Raw genomic sequence first — 22740 nt, 5'->3', positions numbered from 1 at the left:
ACTGGGGCAGATTGCTGGACACACTGGGGGTAATATGCTTGACATACTGGGGCAGGTTGCTGGACACACTGGGGGCAGGACTGGAGGCATGGACAGAATGTAGATACGGGGCATGATTGGAGACACGGGGCAGAATGAAACACATGGGGCAGGATGGATATGATAGAGACAGATGGGGCAGGATGGGGAGATCATATGGGGTAGAATGGATACTCATGAGAGCAGGATGCGAGAACATATGGCTGGAGCCAGGAATGAGACACACGGGGCCAGGGTGGGGAATATTATTACCATAGGGGCTAATTAAGGGATATTATTACTGCAGTGATGTATTTATTTTATTTTTTGAGTATACTGTTTTAAATGGGGGGGGGGGGGCGTCCTGTTACTGTGTAGAGTGACACTATGTCGCCTTTTTTTCTTCATGTGGTGTAATGTAGAAGTTGTGAAAAATTAAGTAATGTGTTCTGCAAGTAGAGCTTGAGATAACTGTTATTTCCTGCAGAAATGAGTCCTGGCTGGAAGACATGATGGCGGTCTGTGCTGGATCAAAGATGAAGGACTTCACCTAGAGACGTCACTGGTGAGTATGGAGTATCATGTGTGGCCAATGGCCATTATACAGTATGGAGCATCATGTGTGGCCATTATACAGTATGGAGCATCATGTGTGGCCATTATACAGTATGGAGCACTGTGTGGCCATTATACAGTATGGAACATCATGTAGGGCCATTATACAGTATGGAGCACTGCGTAGCCATATTTTTGGGGGGTTTTAATTATTGTATAGGAAACAGTGTGATCAGAAGTGCTAAATGGCTGTGGTTGGGACTTGGATATGGGTGTGATTAGTTGTGAAATGGGCGTGGTCAGAGGCATGGCCTAAAAATTGCCGCGGCGCACTGAGTGCGCCGCAACCTTTAGACCTTTTTCCCTTCTTCAAAAGTTGGGAGGTATGGTACTGCATTTCCCAGATCACAGCAAGTGCTGCAAATCCCATAGGGAATGAACGAAACCAAACAGTGTTGCCGTAAGTGATCCATTACACAGCAGATGCAGAAAAACTGCCCGATCTGCTGCAAAAGGCGACTTTCACAACAGCGATTCTCGCCAAAAGTCTATGCAGATAGTGTCATACTCGCCAATGGGGGAGGCAGCACTAAAAGTGCCTAGGGCAGCAGAAACTCTAAATACGGCCCTGACACCGGTGCGTAAAAATCAGACAGCACTGGCATGGTGTGAGTGCTGTGCGATTTTTTTTCTCGCACCCATTGACTTACATTAGCGAGTCTTGTCCGAGATACACGCACCAATGCGCAGCATGCTGTGATTTTTTTGTCAGTCCGATTTCGGCTGAGAAAAAAATCGCAAATGAGATTTCATCCATTGAATAACATTGGTCCAAGTGCAATCTGATTTTTTATCGGATTGCACTCGTCTGTTTTTCTCGCAAGTGAGTATGAGCCCTAAAGTGCAGGATAAATGTGCGCCGAGCCTTACTGTGAATACAACTATAGGCTGCCATCACACTAGCAGTATTTGGTCGGTATTTTATATCAGTATCTGTAAGCCAAAACCAGGAGTGGGTGATAAATGCAGAAGTGGTGCATATGTTTCTATTATACTTTTCCTCTAATTGTTCCACTCCTGGTTTTGGCTTACAAATACTGATGTAAAATACTGACCAAATACTGATAGTGTGACGGCAGCCTTACCAGATTTATGTTGGGTTTTTATGTTTGGCTGCTGTCACACATTAAAAGCATCTTTTTATTGCTAAAACTAGTTTTTACATCACCACATTTTGAGAGTTATAATTTCCATATTTTGGCCCACAGAGTCATGTAAGGGCTTGTTTTTTTTGCGGGACGAGCTGACATTTTTATTGGTACCATTTTTGGGAGAGAGAATGAACAAAAACCAGAAATTCAGAAATTGCTTTTTGTTTTTTATACCATTCTGCGTGTGGTAAAATTTGTAAGGCAGCTTTATTCTTCGGGTCGGTACAGCGATACCTCATTTATATTTTTTTTCATGTTTTTGCACTTTTACACAATAAAAACTCTTTTATAGAAAAAATAATTATAATTACCGTATATACTCGAGTATAAGCCGACCCGAGTATAAGCCGACCCCCCTAATTTTGCCACAAAAAACTGGGAAAACTTATTGACTCGAGTATAAGCCTAGGACCATAAGGACCATGACTTTATGTAATGCTGCATTACAAGTTCATTATAGCCACATAGATGCTCCATATAAAACTGTGCCACATATAATGCTCCATACAATTCATTATTGCCCCATAGATGCTCCATATAAAACTGTGCCATATATAATGCTCCATAGTTCATTATTGCCCCATAGATGCTCCATATAAAACTGTGCCACATATAATGCTCCATACAGTTCATTATTGCCCCATAGATGCTCCATATAATGCTCCATACAATTCACTATTGCCCCATAGATGCCCCATATAATGCGCCATACAATTCATTATTGCCCCATAGATGCTCCATACAATTCATTATTGCCCCTTAGATGCTCCATATAATCCGCCATACAATTCATTATTGCCCCTTAGATGCTCCATATAATACGCCATACAATTCATTATTGCCCCATAGACGCTCCATATAAAACTGCCACATTAAATGCTGCTGCTGCTGTAATTAAAAAAACAAAAATGACATACTCACCTCTCGTTGCTGCCTGCTGCTCCTCGGCATCCCGTCTCTCCGCACTGACTGTTCAGGCAGAGGGCGGTGTGCACACAAATATGTCATCGCGCCCTCTGACCTGAACAGTCACAGCAAGAGGACGGGAAGACGGAGCGGCGCCCGGTTGATGGAACGAGGAAAGGTGAATATTTAATACTCACCTGCTCCGGCGCGGTCCCTGGCTCCTTCTCCCGGACAGATGGTCTCCGGGCACGGCAGCTTCTAACTCTGTCAGCGGTCACTGGTACCGCTCATTACAAGAATGAGTGGAGTGGAGTCCATATTCATTACTTTAATGAGCGGTACCATGTGACCGCTGAACAGAGGAAGAGCTGCGGCACCCGAAGACCGTGGGACATGCGGGGACCCTGTCAGGAATGCCAGCAGCAGCTGAGTATACGACAGTCCTCTCTCCCCCTCACCCGCCGACCCCGCCGCCGACCATGACTCGAGTATAAGCCAAGAGGGGCACTTTAAGCCCAAAAATTTGGGCTCAAAATCTCGGCTTATACTCGAGTATATACGGTATTTTTGCATTACTTAAGGCAGGTTTCACTCATCAGTGTCTCCAGGACGTGTGGTGACAGTTTTCTCACATACCGGAGACACTGACACACTGTTCTCCGTGTGCACGGACAGCCACCATGCACATGAACAGGAGTTCATGCCGGCAGCAAGCACAAACTCAGTGACATCAGCGCTAGTTACTGAGCTTGTGCCCGCTGCTTCTCATTCATTCAGAGCAGGGGAGAACGGATAACAGCCGCGTTCAGCACCACACACAGGGGAACTGTGCTTACAGTAGTGCTACTTTCCCGGCTGCCATCCATGTGGTACTGATGCGGCACACGGTTGCCACACATGTGCCACATGTTGTACACACACGGACACTCGAACACTGATATCTCCGGTACCGTTTTTTCCGGTACCGGAAATATCAGGACGTGTTAAACCGGCCTTATTCTGAGAGCTATATCTTTTTTATTTTTCTGATGATGGAGCTGTATGGTGGCTTGTTTTTTTGTGGGACAAAATGATGTTTTCAGTGGTACTATTTTTATTTACAACTGTCATTTTGATCGCATTTATTGCACTTTTTGTTCGGCGGTATGATGAAAAAGCATTGTTTTTTGCCTCGTTTTTTATTTTTATTTTTCTTACGGTGTTCACTGAAGTGGATAACTAGTGGGACAGTTAGAGTGGGTCATTACGGATGCGGCGATACCAAATAAACTTTTATTGTTTTTTTAATTTACATAAATAAATGTATTTACTGGAAAAATATTTCTTTCTTTTTTTTTTTCTTTATTTAGGGATTTTATTAAAAATATTTTTAAACTTTGTAATTTTTTTTTTTTTTTTACATTGTCCCAAGATGGAACATTACTGTACTACATCAGATTACTGATCTGACACTCTGCAGTGCAGAGTATCAGATCAGGATCTGACAGGCAGGGAAGGAGGCTCTCAGCAGACACTCACAAGCCACCTTCCCTGCAGGACCCCACGGCCATGTTCGGGCTGGATATCTATCACAGGGAGACTAGGTAAGCGAGAGCTAATAACCCGGGCCCCTGCAATTTCCCTCAGACTAGGGAAATCCTGAGTGACCCTCTACCTGGAGTTTACACTGATGGTGTGCATGTCCAGGCCTCGAACCTCACCCTGTCTCCTGTTTCAACCCTAGGCTGAAACCTCGGCCCACCACCCAGTGTTGGTAATACACCAATACCCACAGTTAGCACAGACAAGGATGAAGGAAAATATACACCACGCCGCAGTCACTCAGGAATACACTATAAATGTGCAGGTCAAAATAAATACAAATATAGGAAGGAGTAAATAAGACAAAGGAAAATACACCACCAGCAACGAATCTCCAACAACCAGCTCTCCACTCCCGACCGAGATAACAACGCACAAGACAGAAGCTATAATCGGCGACGCCCAATGATGAGGAGAACTATTTAAAGGCAATGGGCATGGCCCAGCTTCCAATCCGAGGATCAGGTAAAATTAACCCCGGAACAGCTAGATAGAATCTAGCCGACGCCAATGAGCAAATAGTGGTCAAAAGCGGAATTACCGCTGTCTGTCGAACTACCTGGTCTGAACAGCGTCCGACATGACAATATCTCCATGGAGACCATCAGGACAACATGATCGCATCGCATTGTCCTGAAGGATGTGTGCAGGGAGCCCCCTCCCTGCGCGATACACCTCATTGTCGCTGTCGCTACTGACAGCGGCATCAGAGGGGTTAAATGGCGACGATGAAAAAACCTGACCAGCCAATCCGCATGAATATCCGAGGCTGGTACCCAGGACCTCTCCTCAGGCCCATAACCACGCCAGTGTACCAAGTACTGTAAAGTGCGACGCACTACACGAGAGTCAACCACCTTGGAGACTTCAAACTCCAAATTACCATCCACCAAGACTGGAGGTGGCATAGGCGCCGCATCCACAGAACCCACCATCATCTTTAGAAGAGACTTGTGGAACACGTTGTGTATCTTATACACCGTAGGGAGCTCCAGTCGGTACGCTACTGGGTTAATGACGGCGGTGACCCTAAATGGACCAATAAACCGTGGACCCAATTTAAGGGACGGTATTTTGAGTCTTATGTTTTTTGTGGATAACCACACCCAGTCATCCACACTCAGGTCCGGACCTGGCACACGCCTACTGTCAGCCACACGTTTGTACCTAGCACCCACACTCAACAGGCGCTGTTTAACTCTCCTCCAGACTGATGACAATTGTGCTCCTAACTGGTCCTCCTCCGGAACGCCGGAAGAGCCCCTCTGACTCAGGGTACAAAATTGAGGATGTAGCCCGTAAACACAAAAAAACGGAGACTCCCCAGACGACTTCTGGCGGTGATTATTGATGGCAAACTCAGCCAAAGGAAGAAAGGTAGACCACTCCTCCTGGTTATCAGAGACAAAGCAGCGTAGGTACTGTTCCAAATTTTGGTTCATACGCTCAGTCTGACCATTTGACTGAGGATGGAACGCCGAAGAATGAGACAGCTTGATCCCCAGCCTTGAGCAAAATGCTTTCCAAAATTTTGCCACAAACTGAGACCCCCTATCAGACACGATGTCAGACGGAACCCCATGAAGTCTGACCACCTCCTGCACAAATACCTGAGCCAGAGTCTTAGCGTTAGGCAACGAAGGCAAAGACACAAAGTGCGACATTTTAGAAATCCGATCAACAATCACCAAGATGACCGTGTTCCCAGCTGATGAGGGCAAATCAGTGATGAAATCCATGGAGATTTCCGTCCATGGCTTACTAGGTACTTCAAGAGGAAGTAATGTGCCAACAGGACGGGAGCGGGGTGTCTTAGCCCTAGCGCACGTGGTACAAGCTGACACGTATGAGACCACGTCCTGTCGGATCTTGGGCCACCAAAACCGACGTGACACCAACTCCAAGGTACCTCTAACCCCTGGGTGGCCAGCCAGGACAGCATCATGATGCTCCGCCAAAACCTTTAAGCGGAGATGAAGTGGTACAAAAGATTTGTTGATGGGAAGCTCAGATGGTACCTCCTCCTGAGCCTCGGCAATCTCAGCCTCAACCTCGGTAGTGAGAGCCGAAACCACAACACCCTTTTGGAGGATGGGTACTGGATCTTCCCGAGGTTCACCCCCCGGAAAACACCTGGACAGAGCATCCGCCTTAGTGTTTTTAGACCCCGGTCTGTAAGTGACAACAAAATTGAACCGCGTGAAAAACAATGCCCAGCGAGCCTGCCTGGGGGACAGACGCTTGGCTGACTCCAAATACAGCAGATTCTTATGATCGGTAATAACAGTAACCTGATGTACCGACCCCTCCAAGAAGTGTCGCCATTCCTCAAAGGCCAACTTGATTGCCAACAACTCCCTGTTGCCGATATCGTAGTTACGTTCGGCGGACGACAGTTTCTTGGAGAAATAGGCGCACGGACGCAAACCACTCAAAGATGAGCCTTGAGATAGTACCGCCCCCACACCAACCTCAGACGCATCGACTTCTACAACAAAGGGTTTTGATACGTCTGGCTGCACAAGAATGGGGGCTGAAACAAAACTGTTCTTATGAAATTCAAATGCGCGCACAGCAGCCTCAGGCCAAACGGAGAAATTGGTACCCTTTTTAGTCATGTCAGTTAGCGGTTTAGCAATGATGGAAAAATCCTTGATAAATTTCCTATAGTAGTTAGAAAACCCAAGGAACCGCTGAAGTGCTTTCAGGCTATCAGGACGTTCCCAATGCAGCACCGCTTGAAGCAGACACAATATAACCCAAGAAAGGCAACTCTTGAACAGAAAATACACATTTCTCCAGTTTTGCATATAGCTTATTCTCTCTGAGAAGCTGTAACACCTGTCTGACATGATTTAAATGAGCATCACGGTCGCAAGAATATATGAGGATGTCATCTAGGTACAGGATAACGAATTTCCCCAAAACATGCGAGAACACATCATTGATGAAATGTTGGAACACTGCAGGTGCGTTAGTCAACCCAAAAGGCATCACCAAATTTTCAAAATGACCCTCAGGGGTATTAAAAGCCGTCTTCCACTCATCACCTTGACGGACTCTTATGAGGTTGTACGCCCCCCTGAGGTCAAGCTTGGTAAACCACTTAGCACCTGCCACCTGGTTGAACAAATCTGGTATCAGTGGCATAGGGTATGGATCACGAACCGTAATCTGGTTCAACTCCCTGAAATCCAAACACAGGCGTAATCCGCCATCTTTCTTCTTCACGAAGAAGAACCCTGCTGCCACCGGCGAGGATGACGGCCTGATGTGCCCTTTGCTCAAGCTTTCAACAATGTAATCTTTTAACGCTTGTCTCTCCGGACCGGAGATGTTAAACATCCTTGCTTTAGGCAATTTGGCCCCTGGTTTAAACCTGATAGAACAGTCATAGGGTCGATGTGGCGGCAACTCTGAGTAACCCTTCTCAGAGAACACATCCACAAAATCCAGAAGTGACTCCAGAACGCTTGAAGTCACCGCAGCCACACATGTGGCCAGGCAATTCTCCTGGCAGAACTCGCTCCACTGAATTATGTCCTGAGTTTTCCAGTCAATTCCCGGGTTGTGCATAGACAACCAAGGAAAACCCAAAACCACCTGAGCAGGAAGATTCCTGAGCACCTTACATGTAACCCGCTCGGAATGTAGAACTCCAATGTGGAGTTTCACCTCAGCCACAAATTCAGTAATCTCCCCCTGAGAGAGAGGAGCAGCATTGATGGTGACCACGCGGATAGGATGCAACAGTTTTTCAATCCTAAAACCTGCTGTGCGCGCAAACTCCTCATCAATGAGATTTGTGGCTGAACCACTATCCACAAAAACAGTAATTGGCCGCTCACTGCCAGCGATTATAACCTTAGCAGGGAGCATGCATTGAGAAACCACCATGGAGGATATACATAAGCTCAGATTGGTCTCCTCCACACCCTCTGAGCTTAGAAGTTTTCCGCCGTTGCGTTTTTCTTAGACAGCAGAGGACAGATGTTAATAAAATTACCAGTTTTACCACAGTAAAAACAGGCTCCCTGCTTCCTGAGCTCAGGGGCTCGACGCTTCACATGTAACACCCCTGTGATTTGCATAGACTCCGTGGGCTCACCTGCAGCAACCTCACGTGAACCTAAACCCTCTCCCATAGGCGGTGTCTCATGCTCCCCCCTGATGCAAACGGCGATTAATGCGGAAAACCAGACTCATAGCGGAATCTAGAGAAGTAGGAGTCTCGTACATCACAAGGGCTTTTTTAACCCTTCCAGAAATCCCATGTATAAACTGACTCCGCAACGCTGGATCATTCCATTGTGTATCGATCGCCCAGCGACGAAATTCAGAACAGTAATCCTCTGCAACTCGCTCCCCCTGGCGAATAGTGCGTATCTTAGATTCTGCTAGAGCCATTCTGTCAGGTTCATCGTAGATTTTTCCAAGAGAGGAAAAAAAACTCTCCACAGAGTCAAATGCAGCAGAATCAGATGGCAAAGAAAACGCCCATGCTTGATCCCCACTTAACAATGACAACACCAGGCCCACACGCTGAGCCTCACTACCCGAGGAGATCGGGCGCATGCGGAAATATAGTTTGCAAGCTTCTCGAAAAGAAACAAATTTACTGCGTTCCCCAGCAAATTTTTCAGGCAAAGGAAATTTAGGCTCAGCAACTCTTCCTGTCTCTCCAGCTTGCACATTAGATACAGCTAGTCCCTGTTGCTGCACTGCCCCCCTCAACTCAGTGACCTGTAGGAACAGCGCCCTCAACTGGCGGGTTATGGAAGTCATGGGATCCATGACAAAACAAAAAAAAAAAAGAAACCCCCCTTTTTTTTTTTTGGGCCGATTATCATGTCACGGGGAGACTAGGTGAGCGAGAGCTAATAACCCGGGCCCCTGCAATTTCCCTCAGACTAGGGAAATCCTGACTGACCCTCTACCTGGAGTTTACACTGATGGTGTGCATGTCCAGGCCTCGAACCTCACCCTGTCTCCTGTTTCAACCCTAGGCTGAAACCTCGGCCCACCACCCAGTGTTGGTAATACACCAATACCCACAGTTAGCACAGACAAGGATGAAGGAAAATATACACCACGCCGCAGTCACTCAGGAATACACTATAAATGTGCAGGTCAAAATAAATACAAATATAGGAAGGAGTAAATAAGACAAAGGAAAATACACCACCAGCAACGAATCTCCAACAACCAGCTCTCCACTCCCGACCGAGATAACAACGCACAAGACAGAAGCTATAATCGGCGACGCCCAATGATGAGGAGAACTATTTAAAGGCAATGGGCATGGCCCAGCTTCCAATCCGAGGATCAGGTAAAATTAACCCCGGAACAGCTAGATAGAATCTAGCCGACGCCAATGAGCAAATAGTGGTCAAAAGCGGAATTACCGCTGTCTGTCGAACTACCTGGTCTGAACAGCGTCCGACATGACAATATCTCCATGGAGACCATCAGGACAACATGATCGCATCGCATTGTCCTGAAGGATGTGTGCAGGGAGCCCCCTCCCTGCGCGATACACCTCATTGTCGCTGTCGCTACTGACAGCGGCATCAGAGGGGTTAAATGTCCGTGATCAGTGCTAGCACCGAGCGAGGGCGTTACTGCGGGGTGTCAGCTGTCACATACAACTTACACCAGCACCAAATTGCCACGACACTCAGCATGAGGCTGCGCGATCATTGCATTGTACTAGTACTGCGGTTTGCAGGAACGCACCTCCAGAGCAGTACTAGTACGGCGCATGTCGGGAAGGGGTTAAAGACATCTGTTTTACATAGTCACCTTTACAATAGACTCCTGTCCACAGACTCAATCAGTCAGACTCTAAGGGTACCGTCTCACAGTGGCACTTTGGTCGCTACGACGGCACGATCCGTGACGTTCCAGCGATATACTTACGATCTCGCTGTGTCTGACATGCTACTGCGATCAGGGATCCCGCTGAGAATCGTACGTCGTAGCAGATCGTTTGAAACTTTCTTTCGTCGTCAAGTGTCCCGCTGTGGCGGCATGATCGCATCGTGTAACAAAGGTGTGCACAATATTGTATACGATGTAATGGATGGAGGAGCTTGATACGTAGGAGCGCCAAATTCTCCACCTCCTGTGTGCTGATTGGGCGGTACAATACTGTGCGCTCATTCGACAGACGTGGTACTATTGTTCCCGGCCGATAAAACCGCGGCTCTCGAGCGCTGTATTCTTTTCTCTCCAACCAATGCGCACACAGTAACCAACGGCCAATCAGCACATTACAGGTGTAGTTAGCTAGCAGCACAACACGCCCCTCGTGAACAACGTCACGCATAGATTATGCAAAATGTGCTCTGAATTGTGAGAGCACCTCCTGTGTGACATGCCCGTACGACTGTCCCGTACGACTTTTACATCGCAAATACGTCATGAAATTATCGCTCCAGCGCCGTGCATTGCGAAGTGTGACCGCAGTCTACGATGCTGGAGCGATAATGGAGCGACGCTGGAGCGTCACGGATCGTGCCGTCGTAGCGACCAAAGTGCCACTGTGAGATGGTACCTTAATCTTTACAAAATGGGTAAGACTAAAGAACTTTAAAAGGGGCAAGATCATAGACCTGCACAAAGCTGGAATGGGCTACAAAACCATAAGTAAGACACTGTGTGAGAAGGAGACAACTGTTGGTGCAATAGTAAGAAAATGGAAGAAATACAAAATGACTGTCAATCGACATCAATCTGGAGCACCATGCAAAATCTCACCTTGTGGTATCCTCCTTGATCATGAGGAAGGTGAGAGATCAGCATATAACTACACGGGGGAAACTTGTTAATAATCTCAAGGCAGCTGAGACCACAGTCACCAAGAAAACCATTGGTAACAAATTAAGCTGTAAAGGTTTAAAATCCTGCAGTGCCCGCAAGGTCCCCCTGCTCAAGAAGGCACATGTGCATGCCTATCTGAAGCTTGCCAATGAAATTTTCCAATGGCGCTCGCATTGACATCAGAAAGGTAAAGTGAGTTCACTGGCTGTGAACTTGCAGGACCTGACTGATGGCACTGCTGGGCAGGAGAACTTTCTCACGCTCGCGGTGCTCTCAGACAGGTAATATGAGTTCACAGGGAGACACTGAGCACACGGTGCTCAGTGTCTGCTGGATGACCGGCTGCATGGTCTCATCATGATACCATGCAGCCTGTCATCTAGATGTCTCAGAGCTGGACCCGTCGTGGTGGGACAAATGGATTAAAAGCATCTCTGTGGAAAGATGAGGAATATTGTTTGCTTTTTTTACCTCTTTTGCAGATGACGAGGGCATCTAAGGAATGGGCGAGGTCATAAGTATTGTTTAATTAAGAATATTAAAGGAGTCTGTGTCATTCTTTCAATTAAAGGGCTTTTCACTGGGTGTCTGTGTTTTCTTACAATGTGACATTGGGGTTAGTAATGGGGGCATCTTATTGATGCCTCTCCATTACTGACCTCAGGGCTCTGTCACCTGAGAATACAAAGGTGACATCAACCTCCCCAACTATTACCCCACCTGCCACTGCTACAGGCCAAGTGGGAACAGCGAGGCTAAGTACCAGAATTGACGCATCTTAGAGATGCGCCTTTTCTCAGGTCGCTGAGAGCTGATGTTTTTAGCCTGGGGGGGCAGTATCCATTGCCCCTTCCTAGGCTATTAATATCAGCCTACCGCTTTCTGCATAGCCTTTGCTGGTTATTAATTACAGGGGGACCCCATGTCATTTTTTTGGGGAGGAGTCCCCGATTTTAATAGCCAGTAAAGGCTAAATATACAGTTGTGAGGCTAAGTATACAGTAATAGCATGGGACGCTCCATGGGTATTACCCCCTTCCCAAGACATAAACATCTGTCCCCATTCATCGGCTTTCCCTCTGCTGGTTACGAAAATTGTGCGGGAGCCCACACCATTTTTTTCGGAAAAATAATATTTTATTAAATACATGTACAGTAAGCTGCACACACGATACTAATTGTATTTCTCACTGACATCTATATATCTATCTATTCTATATGTATGTACTGTATGCAATCCGTCTCATCTATCCTGTCGGCTCCTGCAGTGATTTTACAGTACACGGCACCTGAATTGCCAGCTTTTCTTCTATCTAGCTATCTATGTAATATATACAGTATATATATATATATATATATATATAATGTCACTGACATCTCTCTCTCTATATATACTGTATATAATATATATATATGCACTGTATATATATATAGATAGATAGCTATATGTGTGTATTCTATGGGTATATACTGTATCTATTCTATCTATTCTTTATTCTATTCTAGTGTGACACACTGTGATTATACTGTACGCAGCACATGACTTGCCGGCTTTTCTTGTATCTATCTATGCAATATAAATACGTATATACAGGTCCTTCTCAAAAAATTAGCATATAGTGTTAAATTTCATTATTTACCATAATGTAATGATTACAATTAAACTTTCATATATTATAGATTCATTATCCACCAACTGAAATTTGTCAGGTCTTTTATTGTTTTAATACTGATGATTTTGGCATACAACTCCTGATAACCCAAAAAACCTGTCTCAATAAATTAGCATATCAAGAAAAGGTTCTCTAAATGACCTATTACCCTAATCTTCTGAATCAACTAATTAACTCTAAACACATGCAAAAGATACCCTAGGCTTTTAAAAACTCCCTGCCTGGTTCATTACTCAAAAGCCCCATCATGGGTAAGACTAGCGACCTGACAGATGTCAAGAAGGCCATCATTGACACCCTCAAGCAAGAGGGTAAGACCCAGAAAGAAATTTCTCAACAAATAGGCTGTTCCCAGAGTGCTGTATCAAGGCACCTCAATGGTAAGTCTGTTGGAAGGAAACAATGTGGCAGAAAACGCTGTACAACGAGAAGAGGTGACCGGACCCTGAGGAAGATTGTGGAGAAGGACCGATTCCAGACCTTGGGGAACCCGAGGAAGCAGTGGACTGAGTCTGGCGTGTGCAGGAAATGGGCTACAGGTGCCGCATTCCCCAGGTAAAGCCACTTTTGAACCATAAACAGCGGCAGAAGCGCCTGACCTGGGCTACAGAGAAGCAGCACTGGACTGTTGCTAAGTGGTCCCAAGTACTTTTTTCTGATGAAAGCAAATTTTGCATGTCATTCGGAAATCAAGGTGCCAGAGTCTGGAGGAAGACTGGGGAGAAGGAAATGCCAAAATGCCTGAAGTCCAGTGTCAAGTACCCACAGTCAGTGATGGTGTGTGGTGCCATGTCAGCTGCTGGTGTTGGTCCACTGTGTTTCATCAAGGGCAGGGTCAATGCAGCTAGCTATCAGGAGATTTTGGAGCACTTCATGCTTCCATCGGCTGAAATGCTTTATGGAGATGAAGATTTCATTTTTCAGCATGACCTGGCACCTGCTCACAGTGCCAAAACCACTGGTAAATGGTTTACTGACCATGGTATTACGGTGCTCAATTGGCCTGCCAACTCTCCTGACCTGAACCCCATAGAGAATCTGTGGGATATTGTGAAGAGAAAGTTGAGAGACGCAAGACCCAACACTCTGGATGAGCTTAAGGCCGCTATTGAAGCATCCTGGGCCTCCATAACATCTCAGCAGTGTCACAGGCTGATTGCCTCCATGCCACGCCGCATTGAAGCAGTCATTTCTGCCAAAGGATTCCCGACAAAGTATTGAGTGCATAACTGAACATTATTATTTGATGGTTTTTTTGTTTGGTATTAAAAAACACTTTTATTTGATTGGTCGGGTGAAATATGCTAATTTATTGAGACAGGTTTTTTGGGTTATCAGGAGTTGTATGCCAAAATCATCAGTATTAAAACAATAAAAGACCTGACAAATTTCAGTTGGTGGATAATGAATTTATAATATATGAAAGTTTAATTGTAATCATTACATTATGGTAAATAATGAAATTTAACACTATATGCTAATTTTTTGAGAAGGACCTGTATATATATATATGTGTCACTGACCTATATATATATATATATATATATATATATATATATATATATATATATATATATATATACTAGCTGTTTCCAGCCAGCTAACGCTCGGCACGCTCATTGCTATCTAATTACCGCTGCTAGTGATTAAACTAAAGTAAATAATGACGACATTCAATAGCGCTTACGCAGGTGGTAAATTTACTTAAAATGAAGTTAATAACAATAATAATCATAAAAAATCTGAATAATACTAATAATACGTAATGTGGGGGGACGGAGCCTCGTGTGGTAATGTGTGAGGACAGAGCCTCGTGTGGTAATGTGTGGGGACGCAGCCTCATGTGGTAATGTGTGGGGACGCAGCCTCATGTGGTAATGTGTGAGGACGGAGCCTCGTGTGGTAATGTGGAGGGACGGAGCCTCGTGTGGTAATGTGTGGAGACAGAGCCTCATGTTGTAATGTGGGGGAACGGAGTCTCGTATGGTAATGTATGAGGACAGAGCCTCGTGTGGTAATGTGTGGGGACGGAGCCTCGTGTGGTAATGTGTGAGGTTGGAGCCTCGTGTGGTAATGTGGAGGGACAGAGCCTCATGTGTTAATGTGTGAGGACAGAGCCTTGTGTGGTAATGTGTGGGGACGGAGCCTCGTGTGGTAATGTGGGGGAACGGAGTCTCGTATGGTAATGTATGAGGACAGAGCCTCGTGTGGTAATGTGTGGGGACGCAGCCTCGTGTGGTAATGTGTGAGGTTGGAGCCTCGTGTGGTAATGTGGAGGGACAGAGCCTCATGTGTTAATGTGTGAGGACAGAGCCTTGTGTGGTAATGTGTGGGGACGGAGCCTCGTGTGGTAATGTGTGGGGACGGAGCCTCGTGTGGTAATGTGTGGGGATGGAGCCTCATGTGGTAATGTGTGAGGACGGACCCTCGTGTGGTAATGTGTGGGGACGGAGCCTCGTGTGGTAATGTATGAGGATGGAGCCTCATGTGGTAATGTGTGGGGACAGAGCCTCGTCTGGTAATGTGGGGGGATGGAGCCTCGTGTGGTAATGTGTGGGGATGGAGCCTCGTGTGGTAATGTGGGGGTGCGGGATTATGTGTGGTAATGTGGTGAGGGGCGGGATTATCTATGGTAATGTGGTGTGGGGGTGGGATTATGTGTGGTGATGTGGTGGGGGGTGGGATTATCTGTAGTAATGTGGTAGGGGGCAAGATTATGTGTGGTGATGTGCTAGGGGGCGGGATTATGTGTGGTGATGTGGTGGGGGGTGGGATTATGTGTGGTGATGTGCTGGGGGGCGGGATTATGTGTGGTGATGTGGTGGGAGGCGGGATTATGTGTGGTAATGTGTTGGGGGTGGGATTATGTGTGGTGATGTGGTGGGGGGCGGGATTATGTGTGGTGATGTGGTGGGGGGGCGGGATTATGTGTGATGTGGTGGGGGTGGGATTATGTGGTGGTGGGTGGGATTATGTGGTGATGTGGTGGGGGGTGGGATTATGTGTGGTAATGTGGTGGGGGCGGAATTATGTGTTGTAATGTGGTGAGGGCGGGATTGTGTGTGGTAATGTGGTGTGGGGCGGGATTATCTGTGGTAATGTGATGGGGGGGGCGGGATTGTGTGTAATAATGGGGTGGGGGCGGGATTATGTGTGGTAATGTGGTGGGGGGCAGGATTATCTGTGGTAATGTGGTGGGGGGGCGGGATTGTGTGTAATAATGGGGTGGGGGGCGGGATTGTGTGTAATAATGGGATGGGGGCGGGATTATGTGTGGTGATGTGGTGGAGGCGGAGCTACTGTGCAGGGGGCAGGATTAGCGAGTAATCACGATGCCTCTTATATATATAGATATATGTATTATATGTGTATATATCTATTATATCTATTCTAACCCATCAGTGTGATTTTACTGTATGCGGCACAAGAATTGCCGGCTTTTCAAATGCGATCGCTGTGTAAAAATCAGACTGCACTCGCATGGTCCCAGTGCTGTGTGATTTGTTTCTCGCACCCATTGACTTCTATTGAGAGATGTGATCCGATTTCCGATTACAATGGCAGCATGCTTTGACTATTTTTCAGTCCGATCGTGATCCGATCGGAGCTGGAAAAAAATAGCAGATGAACACACAAATGATAGAATAACATTGGTCTGAATTTAATCCGATTTTTTTATCGGATTGCATTCATTCAAGTGGGAACGAGCCCTTACTTCCATGTTTCTTTTTCAGTGCACCTGTCCCAACCAGCATTAAGAGTCTACATTCATGATGAAGTACATATTCATATGGCAGATAAATCTTGTGGCATTATATATTATTTTAGAGTTTTCATGTTTATTCATAGTGTTACGATCTATTTGGATTCCTTCTGCCTCCTGTTATTTTTTGTATATTGCAGCAATTTTTCACTAATAGACTTTGCTTGATGAGATTATGTCTTCTGCTTGATCATGTTCACACCTGCCAAACATATCTTATGCATTTATATTTATTTTGTGTCCTGTTCTTCATTATAGTGTGTTATTGTCTGTCATATTACTGGACCTGGACCATACAATTCTCTATGGTCTCTCCGAGCGGTGGAGTCTCACATGTGGCCAGTAGGTGGCGCTGCTGCCCGTGGTCGCTGACTAGCTGCAGGCACAGGCAGCGCAGAGCGCACAGAGCATTGCCGAGGCCGGGAGAAGACACGGTGCTCCGCGCTCTGCTCCTCACTGCGGCCGATCAGCGGGGGGTGGCCGGGGATCCCACCTTTGTGGCCAGTGACAGGCAGTGTGCAGGCTGGGCAGTAAGTGCCGGTTGTCCTGGTGGCTCAGGGTGTGTTTTCATGACTCCTCTCACTTGCTGAGCTTGTTCATCTAGTTAGTAGGACAGCAGAGGAAAGTTTAGCGGCAGGGCAGCCGGCACAGTGTGGATTCTAGGGATTTCTGCTACAACCTTGAGCTTTCTTGGGCTTTGGATTAGCTACCGATCTACCAACGACAAGATCGCACCGATGTACTATGGATCTTACCAAGGAGGACAACTTCATCAGATCCAGAACTTCTCTGCTGCAACAGGAGCCGGCCCCTTCAGAGTAGAGGTAAAGTGGCTCATGAATGGATGCTTCTATGGAGGCTGCTGCCAGGAGAAGTGCCACCAGTGGGGCAGAATACCATCTCATGGCACCTGACTGCTGCACTATGGAGTGATGCCTTATTACTCCTGTCTAGGAACATCAGCAGTTGTCATGATTAATAATAGTAATGATTTATGTTACTAAAATCCCCCTGAAAATTGCAGATGTGGACAGTGACTGGAATAGGAACACGTATTTCACATGTTAAGTATTTGCGGTAGAGGTGTCTGCATCTCTTGGCAGCCTAAAATACTTACATTTTTGTTCTTTTTATTTTACATGTGTTTTTCTTGAAGATTTTTCCAAACTGATTAGTATGAGTGACAGCTGTAGCAAGATAATGAAAGAATTGACATGTTTCAGATTTACATCTGCAGGGGAAAAATAAGGCAACTTGTGAATGAGACCTCATCTCATACTAGGAAATCCTTCAGATTTTGTCAGAAAACAGCGCAGAAAACAATGCAACATGTGCACAGACCCCTAAATAAGAAATATTTGTAATGCCCAAAATGTGCCCTTATAAATGTTAAAGGGTTATTTCCATCTTCATTTGATAGTCTTGGAACTTGGGGTATTTGCTGTTTATTACCTTTTTTTAGCCATTTTTGAAATATTAACACATTTCTTGTACTTCTAGCTCACTGACTAGAAGGCCGACCACTGCTGCGGTCTAGCTTGTTTGCACTGCCATGAATCGTATGGGATTAGGAGCTAACAGCGCACTTAAGCAATCTCCGGCCAGCTTCAAAGCAGTGCTTATGAACTCTGTAGAAAAGAGCTTGTAAGCACTGTGCACGTTTGACAGGTGGTGGTCAGTCACCAGGGCAACAAACTGTAAACAAAAGTGTTGATGTGTCAAGAATAGCTAAAAACTCTCAATTAAAAGAAAATTGCACAAGTCTTTGTTTTTGCAAGCAGTATCCGATACTACCCATATATAAAGTTGGGAATAACCTATCAATTAGCAGTGGCTCTAATCCTATGAGAACAGCATTCATTCACCTGTTAAGTAACAGAGCGGCACCTGCTGGGAGACGACCAGGCTTTGGTCACCTGTGGGTGCACCTGACAGCATATATAAGCTATACAATTACTCTGTGCACAGCCATCCTGTTCTCACAATATAGAAGATTTCCCAGCTGGAGGCTCAGATGTCTCGGTATGGTCATGGCTGTAACCTGATAATCTTCCTCGAAATAGTGTTTCTATAGCCTTTTATAGTTTGTTATTCAGTTCTGACCCACCCATACATTACATAGCTTTCTCTAGCAAATTCCCCATAAACCTGAATTAAAGCATGCAGGTATATTTTAAAGCACCACTTCAGCGGTTTGTATTATTTTCCGCGCCTGAGTGGTGCTTCTAATCTACCGTCCTTATACTTACCAGCCAACTGTCTTCATCTTTTATCTGGCGGGTCTCCAGCGGTTTGTGACCTGCCGGATCGCTAGAGTGGTGCTTTCTGGGCTTATACCCCAGGGAAAGAATGGACCCAGCATCAATCCTTCTTTACACTGATGGACATAGTGCGGTTGCCACCATATACAGTGTACGTTAGTCTTTGGGAATAGATATAAGCACTCAGGGGGATCTATTTGTTCAATCTTTTTTTCTTATCTCTTTTATACTGAATTCATTTTTCAATGTTCCAGCGACCACCTGAAATTCCATTATTTCCAAGCAAATTTTCTATATATTGTTAGATCCATATTTGTAGAGAGCATAGACTGTCATTTTTATGTTTGCATCTTAATACCTGTTTATATGCACAGCATATGGGCTTTGTGAAGGCTGAAGTATTTAACATATTAATAGAATGCAATCAGTGATGAAGAAGACCTTGAGGAGTCATAAATTCTATAGATACTGCCATAATATGTCGCAGTCACTATGACATTTTTCATGTTATGTTAGTTCAGTTTCAATTCTGTTGGTTTTGTTTTCTTGATTTTCTTGTAATAACAATAATACTAATATTAGTATTAGGGTTGTGTACATATAACCCCAAGTCTGAAAAAGTTGGGACACTGTGTAGTATGTAAAGAAAACAATATTGCAATGATTTGGAAATCTCTTATAGACATATATGGTAATTTGAAACAGAACATACATTGTGGGAAATAAGTATTTGATCCCTTGCTGATTTTGTAAGTTTGCCCACTGACAATGACAGAAAATCACATTGTATAAATTATATAAATGTATTTGCATTTTGCAGTGAGAAATAAGTATTTGATCCTCTACCAACCATTAAGAGTTCTGGCTCCTACAGACCAGTCAGATCCTCCTAATCACATCATTACCTGCATTAAAGACAGCTGTCTTACAAATTCACCTTTATAAAAGACTCCTGTCCACAGACTCAATTAATCAGTCAGTCTCTAACCTCTACAACATGCGCGAGACCAAAGAGCTTTCTAAGGATGTCAGGGACAAGATCATAGACCTGCACAAAGCTGGAACGGGCTACAAAACCATAAGTAAGACGCTGGGTGAGAAGGAGACAACTGTTGGTGCAATAGTAAGAAAATGGAAGAAATACAAAATGACGGTTAATCGACATGGATCTGGTGCACCATGCAACATCTCACCTCTGGGGTATCCTTAATCATGAGGAATGTGAGAGATCAGCCTAAAAGTACACGGGGGAACTTGTTAATGCTCTCAAGGCAGCTGGGACCACAGTCACCAAGAAAACCATTGGTAACACATTACACTGTAAATGTTTATCTCCTTCATGACCTTGGGATTTTCCGTTTTTCCGTGTTCGTTTTTCGCTCCCCTCCTTCCCAGAGCCATAACTTTTTTATTTTTCTGTTAATTTTGCCATGCAAGGGCTTATTTTTTGCGGGACGAGTTGTACTTTTGAACAACATCATTGATTTTACCATGTCGTGTACTAGAAAACAGGAAAAAAATTCCAAGTGCGGTGAAATTGCAAAAAAAGTGCAGTCCCACACTTGTTTTTTGTTTAGCTTTTTTGCTAGGTTCACTAAATGCCAAAACTGACCTGCCATTATGATTCCCAGGTCAGTACGAGTTCATAGACACCTAACATGACTAGGTTATTTTTTATCTAAGTGGTGAAAAAAAAAATTCCAAACTTTGCTAAAAAAAAAAAAAAAATTGTGCCATTTTCCGATACTCGTAGCGTCTCCATTTTTCATGATCTGGGGTCGTTTGAGGGCTTATTTTTTGCATGCCGACCTGGCGTTTTTAATTATACCATTTTGGTGCAGATACGTTCTTTTGATCGCCCGTTATTGCATTTTAATGCAATGTCGCGGCGACCAAAAAAACGTAATTCTGGCGTTTCAATTTTTTTTCTCGCTACGCCGTTTAGCGATCAGGTTAATGCTTTTTTTTATTGATAGATCAGGAGATTCTGAATGTGGCGATACCAAATATGTGTAGGTTTGATTATTTTTTTTTATTGATTTATTTTGAATGGGGCGAAAGGGGGGTGATTTAAACGTTTATATGTTTTTTTATTTTTTTTCACATTTTTTTTTTACTTTTTTTTAATTTACTTTTGCCATGCTTCAATAGCCTCCATGGGAGGCTAGAAGCTGGCACAACACGATCGGCTCTGCTACATAGCAGCGATCTGATGTTCGCTGCTATGTAGCAGAAATGCAGGTGTGCTGTGAGCGCTGACCACAGGGTGGCGCTCACAGCTGCCGGGGATCAGTAACCATAGAGGTCTCATGGACCTCTATGGTTACTATTCGGAAGCATCGCCGACCTCCGATCATGTGACGGGGGTCGGCGATGCGCTCATGCCCGGCCGGAAGCGCAAGTTAAATGCCGGTCTGCGTTTGATAGCGGCATTTAACTAGTTAATAGTGGCGGGTGAATCGCGATTTCACCCACCGCTATTGCGGGCACATGTCAGCTGTTCAAAACAGCTGACATGTCCTGGCTTTGATGCGGGCTCACCGCCGGAGCCCTGCATCAAAGCAGGGGATCTGACCTCGGACGTACTATCCCGTCCAAGGTCAGAAAGGGGTTAAAATCCTGCAATGGCCGCAAAGTCCCCCTGCTCAAGAAGGCACAGGTGCAGGCCAGTCTGAAGTTTGCCAATAGACACCTGGATGATTCTGTGCGTGATTGGGAGAAGGTGCTGTGGTCAGATGAGACAAAAATTGAGGTTTTTGGCATTAACTTAACTCGTCATGTTTGGAGGAAGAGAAATGCTGCCTATGACCCAAAGAACACCATCCCCACTGTCAAGCATGGAGGTGGAAACATTATGTTTTGGGGGTGTTTCTCTGCTAAGGGCACCAGACTACTTCACCGCATCAATGGGAGAATGGATGGAGCCATGTACCATAAAATCCTGAGCGACAACCTCCTTCCCTCCACCAGGACATTTAAAATGGGTGCTGGCTGAGTCTTCCAGCAAGACAATGCACCAAAACATACAGCCAAGGCAACAAAGGAGTGGCTCAAAAAGAAGCCCATTAAGATCATAGAGTGGCCTAGCCAGTCTCCAGACCTTAATCCCATAGAAAACTTATGGAGGGAGTTGAAGCTCCGAGTTGCCAAGTGACAGCCTCAAAATCTTAATGATTTAGGGTACCGTCACACAGTGCCATTTTCATCGCTACGATGGTACGATTCGTGACGTTCTAGCGATATCGTTACGATATCGCAGTGTCTGACACGCAGCAGCGATCAGGGACCCTGCTGAGAATCGTACGTCGTAGCAGATCGTTTGGAACTTTCTTTCGTCGCTTGATCACCCGCTGACATCGCTGGATCGTTGTGTGTGACAGCGATCCAGCGATGTGTTCGCTTGTAACCAGGGTAAACATCGGGTAACTAAGCGCAGGGCCGCGCTTAGTAACCCGATGTTTACCGTGGTTACCAGAGTAAAAGTAAAAAAAAAACAAACAGTACATACTCACATTCCGGTGTCTGTCCTCCAGCGTCTCAGCTTCTCTGCACTGTGAGCGCCTGCCGGCCGGAAAGCGAGCACAGCGGTGACGTCACCGCTGTGCTTTCCGGCTGGCACAGACACAGTGGAGAGAAGCAGAACGCCGGGGGACAGACACCGGAATGTAAGTATGTACTGTTTGTTTTTTTTACGTTTACGCTGGTAACCAGGGTAAACATCGGGTTACTAAGCGCGGCCCTGCGCTTAGTAACCCGATGTTTACCCTGGTTACCCGGGGACTTCGGCATCGCTCCAGCGCCGTGATTGCAAAGTGTGACCGCAGTCTACGACGCTGGAGCGATAATCATACGACGCTGCGACGTCACGGATCGTGCCGTCGTAGCGATGAAAATGGCACTGTGTGACGGTATTCTTAGAGATGATCTGCAAAGAGGAGTGAACCAAAAAT

At 45.5% G+C, this 22740-nt stretch overlaps 1 protein-coding gene across 4 annotated transcripts in view; it reads left to right on the top strand.

Annotated features, from left to right (window-relative positions):
- Positions 1-16899: 16899 nt before the first annotated feature.
- The window catches only part of CSGALNACT1 (chondroitin sulfate N-acetylgalactosaminyltransferase 1), a 405248-nt gene continuing 399407 nt past the window's right edge, over positions 16900-22740 (top strand). For 2 of the 4 annotated variants that reach the window (XM_077274374.1, XM_077274351.1), the window contains exon 1: positions 18451-18551. The gene's annotated coding sequence lies outside the window, so the exon portion shown is untranslated. Of the gene's footprint in view, positions 17354-18450; positions 18552-22740 lie in introns of those variants that run through there. The other 2 variants (XM_077274367.1, XM_077274359.1) reach the window with 2 other exon arrangements.

Source organism: Ranitomeya variabilis, chromosome 1 (genome assembly GCF_051348905.1).
Source record: "Ranitomeya variabilis isolate aRanVar5 chromosome 1, aRanVar5.hap1, whole genome shotgun sequence".
NCBI classification, from domain to species: domain Eukaryota; kingdom Metazoa; phylum Chordata; class Amphibia; order Anura; family Dendrobatidae; genus Ranitomeya; species Ranitomeya variabilis.
The sequence above is the reverse complement of the archived record's forward strand: the minus strand, read 5'-3'. Positions and strand labels throughout refer to the sequence as shown.